The sequence below is a fragment of the Tinamus guttatus genome, unplaced genomic scaffold, assembly GCF_059628265.1.
Source record: "Tinamus guttatus ecotype Peru unplaced genomic scaffold, ASM5962826v1 Tinamus_guttatus_pri_ptg000200l, whole genome shotgun sequence".
Classification (NCBI taxonomy): Eukaryota; Metazoa; Chordata; class Aves; order Tinamiformes; family Tinamidae; genus Tinamus; species Tinamus guttatus.
In genome coordinates, this window is record NW_028288734.1 from 538,096 (window position 1) to 550,289 (window position 12,194).

Consider the following 12,194-nt stretch of genomic DNA (forward strand, 5'->3'; position numbering starts at 1 on the left):
GCACTGCATACGATTTGTTAGAGGACTGAGAAAGTTAAAGCTGTTTGTTACTGCTGGCAGCTCGGGCCATGTGGCATCGAAGGCTGTATCCGAGGCCATGGTGCCAGCAACGTGACTGCAGCACGTTCAGAGGGGCCTCGGGTTTGCTCTAAATCAGCCCTCGCTGGTGCAGCCCCTAGTCCGCGCTCGGGGCACTGCGGGTGTTGGGCTCGTCTGAGGCCTTGTGCTCGTCACCGCCGTGCAGAGCGGCAGGGCCGCTGCCACACGGGCACCATGGGCCTTCGGGTGAGCTGCAGAGATCACACTGCCCACCAGCGTGGCTTAGCTCCAGCAACGGGGCATGGTATTTGGTCAGCAGGACCTTTAGCAGCAACTGTGTGGAATCGAATAACGGGCTTTTGCTAAAAGAAGCAATAGCCCTGGGGCCTGACAAATGTGCGCAGAGAAAACAGTCTTCCCTCTGAGCTCCGTACAGATATTGTCAGGGAGAACAGCCCAGTGAATTCATAATCTGTTTTTGCCACCTAAATGTATGGTCAGCCTGAAACAAGAGGTCTGAAGAGGATTAACTTGCCCTATCCTCTCAATGGATTGTTAATGGGAAATAGAAATTGCAGTGCCTGCCTTAATGATTTAGTTTCTGGTTATTCTAGTGGAACCATCCAACTAAGACATTTATATTACAGCTCTCCAGCATCTTCTTTGTCATGGCCCAGCTCTCCCCTACGTAACCATTAAAACTTGCCGGTCTGTGGTCCTTATCTGTGCAGCTGTGTGTTGCCTCCAGCATATCAAAAACTGAAAATGTGCTGATGGCTTCAGATAAACTGAATTCAATCTCCAAACAAATAACACAGGAGATGCTGCCTTGTTTGAATAAATAGGAAAATGAAAAATGCAATCAGTTTCTACATTATTGTATATTAAATGGCCCCCGTCTGCCACAGTACACTGTGGAACTTGCCCTGATGCTTTGCAGACTGTAAGACTCAAGTGTGGTTTGATTAACTTAACAAAAAAATGTGTCTTTGTATTAATAGTGCTGATTTTTCAAAAGCTAACACTAGAAGAGACAAGAAAATTTTAGATATAAAAGATACATTGAAGCCAATTAAGGTGCTCAAGATCAAACTCTCTTTTAAGGTTTTAATTCTGACAGCTCATGGTTCCTTCCTGAATGTAGGTATCAGTTTGTCCCTTGATTTAACAGGGATAAAAGTTTAATTGGTAAATTTTTTCCCAAGAGAAGTTGTCACCCATAGCAACTTAGCAATCTTATTATTAAAATTAATCTAGTTATTAAAACAGCATAGAAATTACTTTTTTCCCCGTAATTCTGTAATAAGGTACTGTGTCCGCTTACAATTGCAGTGACTTTGGTGACGCTTTCCCTTGTCCTTTTCCCCAAGGACTTCTCAGATAAGATGTTCCTTTGTTACTGCTTTCTATCAACCTTTCCACTGCCAACGTTTCCTTGATATGGGAACCATTTCCCTACCCATCACTGCTTTTTTAAGACTGGCCTTTTTAACTGAGAATGGAAGCATCTGCAGTGCTGTGGCGAATATATCTTTTTCTCTTCTAGCTTTAGCTCAAACTATTTCTCTTCTTATGTTGATTTTTCTGGTTTTGCTACGATAGCTGTGTCCTGCAGACATCTTGCACTGAGATGAAGTTGCACAAATTTTGGTGACCTTTAAATGACTGTTCATGGCTCCAGTGATCATTGCCAGAAGATTCTGATGTTGAGCTGGATCTATACACTGTAATTAATCCTACTGTAATATTCTTTCCTTGGTATTTTTCCCCTGTCCTTTTTTTAATAAAAATTTATGTATACCCAGTGCCTGCCTAACTTTTACAAATGATTTTAATTTGTCTGTGTTCAATTCTTATCCCACTGTAGATGAAAACTTTCCAAGTTTGCAAGTCTTACTTGTGTTTTCTCCACCCCCCTGCCCTTTTCTGTTGCAGGGAAGAGGGCATTTGTTAGTGAAGGGTTTTAAATAATATGTAATAGAGGTGACTGCATCCTGCTCATACGGGCATGCAGTGTGAACTATATCTGGAGTGAGAGGCTTGCTCAGCACCCCGGCCTGAGCGCTCGTGCCTTTTGCACCTGTACTTGGCTCTGCAGTCTCTGCACAAGTTGGAGTGTGCCCAAGTGAGGCAGAAAATGGGAGAGGTGGAAAGGGAATGATGCATGCTGGAGAGGTGTGAGGCGGGATCTGTGCAGCCATGTGGCTGGCAGAAAGGAGAGGTGACAATGGCTTTCGTTGGGTATTCCTGCGAGAGGGAACAGAAAGAGCAGAGCGGCCTGGTCCAGCCACACTACTTCGTGTAGCATCCAGAACAGACCTCAGCAGCCAAGACACGTGTTCTAGCCTTTGACCTACCTTGTTCAGTGCCATCTTGGGTATTTTTGTATTTCTTTGCAAGTGCTAAAAAAAAAAAAAAAGCATATAAAAGATGCTATTTTAAATTGGATCATGAGGCTACTCAGAAAAAAATTCATCCCCAACAGTGAGCAGTTACTGATGCGTCCAGAAAGCTGCAAGAGACAGAAGTACAGAGTTCCTTTCCTGCATGTGTCTTCCCAGTCCTCATCATTTATTAGGAACTTCTGAGACAGAAATTACAGATTGCACCTGCATGATTATATTTAATAGCCACTGAAAGACGAATTCTCCATGAATGCGTCTAACACCTTTTGGAGCTCGCTTGTATTTTGGTGTTTATAATATGCTGTAGCAATGGACACTATGATTTAATTACGCACAGCAGATATGTTTCTAGATGTTATGAAAAACATCAGAAATCTGAATGTTGCTTGTAGGTGAAGGCTGAGTGAGAGAAAAGCCAGAAAACCCCCTTCCATTCACTCTCATGCCAGGTCACGTGGTGATAATGCATCCAGAAGTGACTAAGAATGGGGAAAAACAAGAATATAGAGAGATGAATAGTGACAGGAGGAGGAAAGATCAAAGACGGCAATGTTTGCAATGACAACAATATTTCTTTGCTGCCTTTAGCAGCCAGGCAGAATATTGTACATGATATAGGCTAGTTCAGTACTTCTATGTAGTTTTGATTCTTAATTTTTATCTCCATGCTGTACCAACTGGTAATTTTTCAAGGTTATGCTTGAATTTGTGTTTTTCAAATCTTGCGTATAAATTAAAAATTAGCCTAGGAATTGTCTAGTGGTTAATTAAACATAATTTACTTTAAAGAGTGATTTGTTAATTTGGCCTTTGGGCATCACAGATTGTATTTCATATGTCTGTTTCTTAGTCATTTAATAAAAGAATCATACATAGAACTAGAGTATAATAATAACCTACAAAATAAGAGTCTACAGTATCTAGTCACCCCTTAAATCTGGTAATATACACAAGATAAGGAGTCCATGGAGAAATTCAAACTATTGGAGACTAATCTATATAATTATACCAAGCTCTCAGTTTTCACACATGAGATAGTGGAGATACTAATTTTAGAGGAATGTTTGTAACGGTGAAACATTACTGTCATAATTCAGTGCTTTAGTAAATATTGCTTTATTTAAATTTACAAATGCCAAGCATTAAGCTTTAAAAGGTGTAGTACTGTTTATTTGTGTAATGCTTTTGAAATGAATAATTATCCTCTCATGTTAGTAAAACCAAGGCACAGTTCTTTCTCCTTCTGGTGAATGATTCTAATTCTTTTAACAAAGAAGGTGAAATCATGCCTGTCATGATTTGCTATAGATGTCTATCACTGATATGCTATAAAAAAATGATATTTGTGGTACTTGCTAATGATCTTTTTTTATGATCTTCATAACCATGAAAATGCATATATATGCAGAAGATGGTGCTTTTTAATGACACTTCAGCAACACGGAATGTGACAATTATGAACTGTTAGCAATTGGTAGGATTGTATGCCAGAATGTTTCTAACAGTATATTTTAATATGATGCTTTTGCGTGGCAGTAAAACATGCTTTTTCGGCGCAATTCAAAAGAAGCTTTTTATAAACTAGGCTTTCTGATTTTTTTCTTTAAAATAGCAGAAACTTTTCCAGATTTTTTTAACTTAAAGCCTGTAGGGATATTACAAAACAACCACTTTGTCAAATATTTGTTCTAACCTTTATCTGAATATGGGAATGTAATATCATCTGTGTAATCCCTCAGACACTGTTGAGCACTTATCTTGACCTAGTGCCGCCTACCGGTTTTGGCACACCCTAAATTGATATATGGCAATCCAACCCTAAGTTGGATTATCAGAACACCATTCTATAATATAGATAGGGGGATTTATGGGTAGTTTATTTGGATATTTCCATGGCTTGGACTGGTTAATTTTGAGATTTTTTTTAGAAAATTCACTGAGAAATAAACAGTAAAACAAAAACATTTTTAAAACAAAATAAAAATGTTTGAACCGACCCTTATCTACAACTCTGTTTAAAGCAAAGGCTTACAATAGACTGAAGCTTACTGGTTTTGTCAAGTACGTAAACAATAGGAGAGCAATATCTTTTAGGAAAATATCTGGAAGGGGATGTACTGCATGTTTTGTATTCACACCTCTGGTTGTTAACAGTGCTAGCTTGGAGGAAAAAAGATGCCAAACTCCATCAGTTGCAGGGACCTGGATATAACAGCAACGACGGCGAGAGATTTCACTGGCAAACCTTCCCTGGCCTCTGATGGATAGCCAAAGGCACTGTTATTTTAGGAAAACCTCTTCCACAGCTCCTTCTGTGAACAGTGTGGGGTGGGAGCAAAGAGACATATAGCTATAGGATGAGAAAGGGCAGTAAGAACACTCTTGTTTTCATCTTCTCTCAATACACCAAAGCAAATAACGGTATTTTTATTATATGTCATTATTTATTCATTTAACAGATTAATCTCAGAACACTTACTTGGGGATAATTACCTCAATTTCCTCCTACTCATTTGCACCACAGGCCTCATTTACATCTCTTACTTTTTTTCCCTCTCCCCTTTCTGGAAGCACATGTTTAGAGAAGAAAACGAAATCTCAAAGAACATGAAGAAGATCCATCTTGCAGATGACCTGGTGCCAGCTGATTTCCCCGCAGGATTTTTAGATCTTGCTGGGACAAGTAGGTTACTACTTGCAGGTACATGAACGTGAAATATGCCTGCCTCTCAGCGGCAGGATAGCATGGAGATTTCATGTTATTTAGGCCCAAGGGAAAAGCTAATAATCTCTAGAAAAAATAATAGTCTGCCTACAGCTAAGCAGTTTTGCACTTGAGAACACAGAACAACTGGCAGCCTTACAACCAGAACTACTGTTGTACTTGGCTGATTAATTGCTACTTGCTTAATAAAATACTAAGGGTATGAGACTTTCTCCTACCTGCCTAATGTGCTTCACATTTTTTCTTCTATTTGAAAGCAATTTTTGAAGAAGCTGCTATTAAAAAGATATTTTATACTGTTTCATTTGACTGACATGTAAAGAGCACGTCTTTATTGGGCATGTTCTTCAAGGTAATGTATCGAGGAGCTCAATGCTATAAAGAAAAGCTCAAGTCCTGACTTTGAAGAAAACAGAAAACTTCATGTATGCAATAGAGTCAACACACAGCAGTGGATTCATTTTTCAGAAGTATTAGAATTTTGTGCAGCAAAAAACTGTATAGTATTTAAGGTACATTACAGATTTGGACTCTATATTCCTTTCTACTTTCTTGTACATACAAGACAGCACTTGTATGGGAATAAGAGCAAAAAGGCAGAAGGCAGAAGGCAAAAAAATAAGGCAAAAAAAAGGCAGAAACGAGAGGGACAATTGAAGTGACTGCAGGATGGTTTTTCTTTGAAGCCTCTCTTCTCCAAAGCTATGGGCTGCAGGTGTATGGAACTGCATTAGAGAAATGACAGATTCCACACTAGGCAATCTGAGGTAATCTTTAGACCACCAGGCATCCAGTGGCAAAGTACTTGGATCAAATCACTGTTTCAGAAGTATCCAATCCACAGAAACATCCAAATCCTGTCATTTTTGAATCTATCACCCTTTTCTGACCACATTCTCATTTGGAAAGGGGTCACATCCCTTAGAAAGCAGATAGCAAGCGCACACCTAACAAAACTCATCAGTGGGAATACAGAGACCCTAGACGCCGAAAGCAGTTTCAGGAATCATTTAGTAGATGGGAGATTATGCACTGTTTCCCCTGCCTTTGATGTCTACCTAAGTGCAATTCTAAGTGTTTACTCAGTGTGAGAGTCTGTGTTCATTCACCATAGACTCTCATAGGTCACGTTTACGCTGAGAGACTGTTGGCCCTATATTCTTGGAGGCAAATGGGAGGAGGGTTGGGTAGTCTTTGAGCTGATGAATACAAAAAATGTAACTAATATGCATAAAATCATAGCTGGCCATCTTGGATCTTGAGTTCTCTGGAAGTAAGTGCTTTCTCTTTGCCTTACGGGCAAAGAAATATTTCAGGAAAAGTTCTTTGCAATTTTGCAGAGCAGAGGAGAGCTATGACTTTGCACTCGGAGTAGTTCACATAAGCATAGGACTAACATGTACTTGTTTCATTTTTTGCACAAGTTGTTTTATTTTCTCAAAATTTATGGGGCACAAAATGCTTATTCCAAGTCAGACATAAATAGTGGTTTATGATCATTCTGGAGAAGTCAAGTATATTCTTCCTCCAGATGAACACACTGCTTGCATTACCCATGCTAGCAATCACCAAGAGCTCAGTTTGCACCTTGATTCAACAGTAATAATTTAGTACTAAAGGTTGAGCATGCATTTAAGTACTTCACTGAAAAGAAGAGACTTGATTTGATGCTTACATGTGTCCTGCGAATGGCACATTATTAAACAAATAAATTCATATGTACTTAGTTATGTACTCATAACTAAGCGATCTCCTTTGCCAGTTACTGCAAATTTTAATTACTAAATGACAAATGCAGATTTGCATTTACAGCTCTCAGTTAAGAGTCTCATCTCTTTCTGCAAGCTACAGAAGAAATGGGGTATGTTCTTTAGGTGAAAAAGAACATCAGTTATGAAGAAGAAGACACTGATCTGAATGCATGCAGATATTTGTTTATCATTTTTAACTATAAATGGAAACCTTACTATTTCTTTAATAGTATTATACAGCAGGCTAAATTTTGAAATCATTGTGTATAAAAGTACCTTTCAAATCAGGAAGCCAAAGAAAAAACATCAAGTCCCTTATATAACCAGGTATGTGAAGCCAAAGCATCTTTTGTGCCAAAAAACAGGCACTGGGAACCACAGAACCTTAGAAATGTTGGTGGGAAGGGACTCCTAGAGATCATGTAATCCAATCTCCCACTGTCATCTGTACTAGACCAAGTCAGACATAGCTTCATTCATCTGAGTCATGGACACCTCCAAGAATGGAAATTCCACAAACTCTTGAGTGAATTACATGACACTTTTAGTAAAGAAGTTTTTCCCAACATCCAATCTGCAAATCGTGGCTTTTGCTATACTATTGTGTTATACTGTCTGCCACTACCAGGAAGTGTTTTCGCTTCATCATGCTTGTAACTACACTTCAGGTAGCTGCAAGCTGCTGTTAGGTTTTTCCCCTTGCCTTTTCTTTTTCAGAATAAACAAGACCAGCAGTCTCAACTTCTCCTTGTAAGTCATGTGCTGTATACCCTGAACATCCTGTTAATCATCTACTGTATCTCCTCTCCCATCTACAGGTTCCCTTGGACCCTCTGAGCAGAACAGTGTGAAGCCCCCTTGTAGCCTTCTCCCTTACATACTGCCTCCATTTTCAGCTTTCCCTTTCTGACTTCTGTGATAAGGTCTCTTGTCTGCGGCAGCTGGCATAGGTTGGGCTGGGTGAATTTCAGTTATAAGGAAGCTGGCAAGAAAAGGAATGTAACTTAAGGGTAAACAACCTCTTAATTGCTGGGAAAGCTGTGAATGTGTTCCGGCAATGTGTGGAAAACCTTTGAGTGGACAGATGGTGAGCACCACTGCCAGATGACGGTGACAGGAACTGCATCAATGAATCTGGTATTCTCTACCTAGTCCTATAGCTGATGTTGTCCAGGGTGGGAGAGACCCAGAAAAGACCCCAAGGAAGAGAAGGCAGAGAATCCCTGAGTACCTGAGAGGCCCTCTGGGAACCCAGGGCTGTGCACTGTGCACAGCTAGAGCCACCACGCTGATCCAAGCAGCCTCCATCCTGCCATGCCATATCCCCAGCATGGGGCCAGGAGCTGTTGTCACGTTGTGCATGTATCTGACCAAAGTGCTTTGGTATCCAAGTCCAGTTAGTGTCTGCCCTGTCAGAGAGATCTTAAACCATACCACCATGCACCAATAAACGTGCCTGAACATCATCCTCCAAGTCAGCAAGCCCGTTCATGTTGACATCAGCCCATAAGAAGGGCATAGGAGCCTGAACCAGGAACTTACCTCTGACTACAAGCCTCATTCACAAGTCCTGACATTTCTACAGCTACAAAAAGTGCTGCTATAAAAAGTGTCACATTCAGTTTATACAACACGGAAAACTGGCAAGCAACAAGCAAACAAGGGAGCGTTTCAATTAAATGCCAGACTTATGAAAATATTATCCTAGTGAAGACTGTCACAAATCTTTTGAATCTGGCTAGAAAGACTGATTACTCCAAGACTGTAAAAGAGTAAAAAGCAAACAAAGAAGGAGCAACTGGATAGGCAGGGATATATAACTCTGCATAGCCCAGAGTGGCTGCAGAAAGAATGGACTGAAAGTATGCAGAAAGCTGGTAGAAGTACAATGGGATTTGTGAAATGAAGAGAAGCAGCAGATGCTGGCTCAGACACAGGCTGTCAGTTCAAACCTTCGATGGCCGTAAATCATCAAAAGTCTTATTGAATCTGAAGCCTGGTTATTAGGGCATTATCAGAACAGAGCAATTTAAAAACTGGATTTCTGGAATTTAAGTTAAAAATTGTGGGTAGTTGAGACTGTGGAGGAACTAACAATTTGTTTGGATTTAGTTTTATGGCATAATAGCTGTGAACTGAAGGCCAGCACCAGGGTCTCTTCAGTCAGAAGAAATTCCTTTGAGATTTGTGACTTACATATGCAGCAATCTTCTGATTGTACAGGAAAAAAGTGACACCTTTGGGGACAGAAACCAAGTGACCACTCTGCTCTGCACAGCTATGTGCACACGGAGGAGAGAGAAAGTTTGAGGCCCCATCCTCACTAGTGTCACCTGAGCTACAACCTGCTGCCCTCCCCTCACTTCTGCAGCCTTTGGTAGAGGCAGGAGGCAGAAACCCGCTCCCAATTCCCCAGGGCAAGTAGAGAAGAGAAACAGCAGAGCTGACACATGAAACAAGGGACATACACACCCTATCGAGGAAGGGACAGTGAATTATGTATGAAGGTGAAGGAAGAAAGACCAAAAACAAAATAATCATCACCACCTACTCAGCTGGTCAGCGGGCAGCAATAGAGGAACTGCCCTCTTAGTTCAACCTGAATAAGACTCTTCAAGTCTAGATGCTGGTATTAGCAGTCCACAGTATTGGCTGCCAGTAAGCCAGTAAGTTTATGCTTACTGCATAAGGGCTAAAAATATTTTTTAAAGATATTTTTCCCTTTTTGTTAGTCAAAAGCTTTAATTATGAAGGCAACATTTAAATTATTTATATAAATTTGTATAATTATACATATATATAAATATTCAGAAGTTTCTCACAAAGACAAAAATGCATACAATAAAGGATGTAAAATGAAGGGTCTCAAGGGCTGTAAAGTATGGTATGAAACACAATTCCACTCCAGGCTTTACTTATAGTCAATATATTTTTACATTGTGTCTAATCTAGGCAGGCAACTAGCATAAGAGGATCTCTCACTTCCCTTCTAAATCTCTTCTCAGATGTGACATAATCTTCCACATAGAGAAAACTAGACATTTCAATATTCTGTTAAATGTGGCAGATAATTGTTAAAAGTTTGCAAGTTTGGTTTTCCATCATGCATAAAAGAAGCTTCAGATTCAAATACATGAACCAACATTAAAAGATTACACACACACTAGGATTTTAAAGGTATTTTCAACCTTTTTGTGAGACAAAGCTTTCCTGCGAATAAGATTGTACATAGGAGCATATTTTGATTGTGATTTTTTCTCTCTTTGTAAGTACTCTGCTAATCTGCGTTAGATGGGAAAGATGAGTGCTAATGACTCTAAAAACCTAATTTAGCTATGTCATGTCATCAGACTGACTTAAACTTGTCTACAAAGAACTTGTACACAAAAAAGAAGTGTGAGAAAAACCTCCAAAGCCACTCCTCATACTGGAAATGCTGTTAATGATAAGAAGGGTTGACATATAAAAGGAAACTCACTATACCAAATTACTGATTATAACAAATTAGGATAGCATTACAGCACTTAATCACACAACTTTAGACTGAGTTTTGGCAAGTATTAGTTATGGCAATTATAGCATCTCCCTTCTGCTGTAATACCATCTTAGTGAAAGAACACAAATGTCAATGACTTTCTCACTGGTTTATCTCCAAAGCTAAAACAGGTTTAAAGTTTATCTGTGTCTTGATATAACGTCTAGACAGGCCCTATTATCAACTTTCCTGTTCTCTTCAGGGAATATTCTGGCTGCATCTTGCTTGGAGATGGCAAACTTCACATATTACTGAATTTACACTGCTCAAAGAAGAGTTGATTAAAAAAAAAATCCTTCTTTGTCTGTATTTCATGGTAGAGTTGCAAGTTACACCTTCAAGTATTTATTCCCAAACTAGGCAACCCCTAGCATTTTTCTGTGTTTTTCATTAGGCAGAGGTTAACTGCTACCCCAGTATGGCCACCCACTCATTTCTCTCTTTCATTCACTTTGTCTTTGAGGACCAAGATAAGGCAAGATTAAAATATTTCTTAAAGTACAGCAGTAAAGCTGTACTTTCTGACAGCCTGATTCATAGATGTAGGCTGTATTTGAAAACATTCCTAACTCACTTTTATGTTGCAAACCAATTAGTTTTTAAATTGACTGTTCCTTTAATGTCACCATCTGGTTCAGGATTATACTAAAATTTCATAATGAATTCTACCTTGTGTGGTTTTTGAAGCAAATTGGGTCCAATTCTCAGGAGTTTTCATGTAAATTAGGTGTGTGTATAACATTGAGAATCTAGGCCTTCGAGATTTAGGATTCTTTTGTGAACAGTCCAGGCAGTTTTAAGCAGAAAACCTTGGTAATATTTCAGTCCCATAGAGGGCAAAAATGGATTTCTGTAATCATTTTATGTGACCACTGTATTTTTACTGTTCCTGAAACAAGCCTTTTGGAGATGTTTACAAGACGGTACAGATACTGTGGATGTTCTGGGTTGTTTTTGTTTTCTCTTTTTTTATCTTGTTTTTTGGACAGTTCATACAAATCATCTTTTCAGAGTGTGGTAAAGACCTTTGCAAGATACTTGTCCATTGAGGCAACATACTGTGTTCCTAACACTTTGGCTCAAGCAAGCAAAAACATTAAGTTTTAGGAACAGATGCAGACTACCACATAACTTTAAAACATAAATAATAATACAAGCCAAGAGGGTACTCATCTGTGTGGAAATTACTGGTAATTTTTTGACATGTAATAAGTCATAAACATAAATCTCTACAACTGATGGATCAGATTCTAACAAAGCAACGAAAAGGGTAGGAAGTATTCCTTATTTTGAAGCCCTTCCCTAAATCTGCCACTCAAATTCTATTTCCTAAACCTTATAAATTTATGCCACTGTTTTCCAATTCAGAGTGCACAGATGTTACATGTTCAGAGGTCACAATGTTTTAAGGTACCACAGAACATTCAGCTGAATGCTTCTATGACTGGCCCATAGGTAAGGAGAAAGACTTCAAGGTGAATTAAGTTGTCATTAGGCCTCATCCTCTCCTCACTTTCTCTAATGACAACTGGGAAAAAAAATTGGCAAAGATTTCCAGACTCTTCCCTAGCAAATATAGTACAGCAGTAGGGCCAAAATTCATTTTGCGTAATCAACCCAGTGCCCATGAGGTCTTTATTTTAGACTCCTTGTTGGGAGATAAGCTGTTACGCTTAGTTGTTGAGAAAAAGCACTTTTGTGAAGTGTGAGGAAACACACTTCAGACCACAGAGATCTTA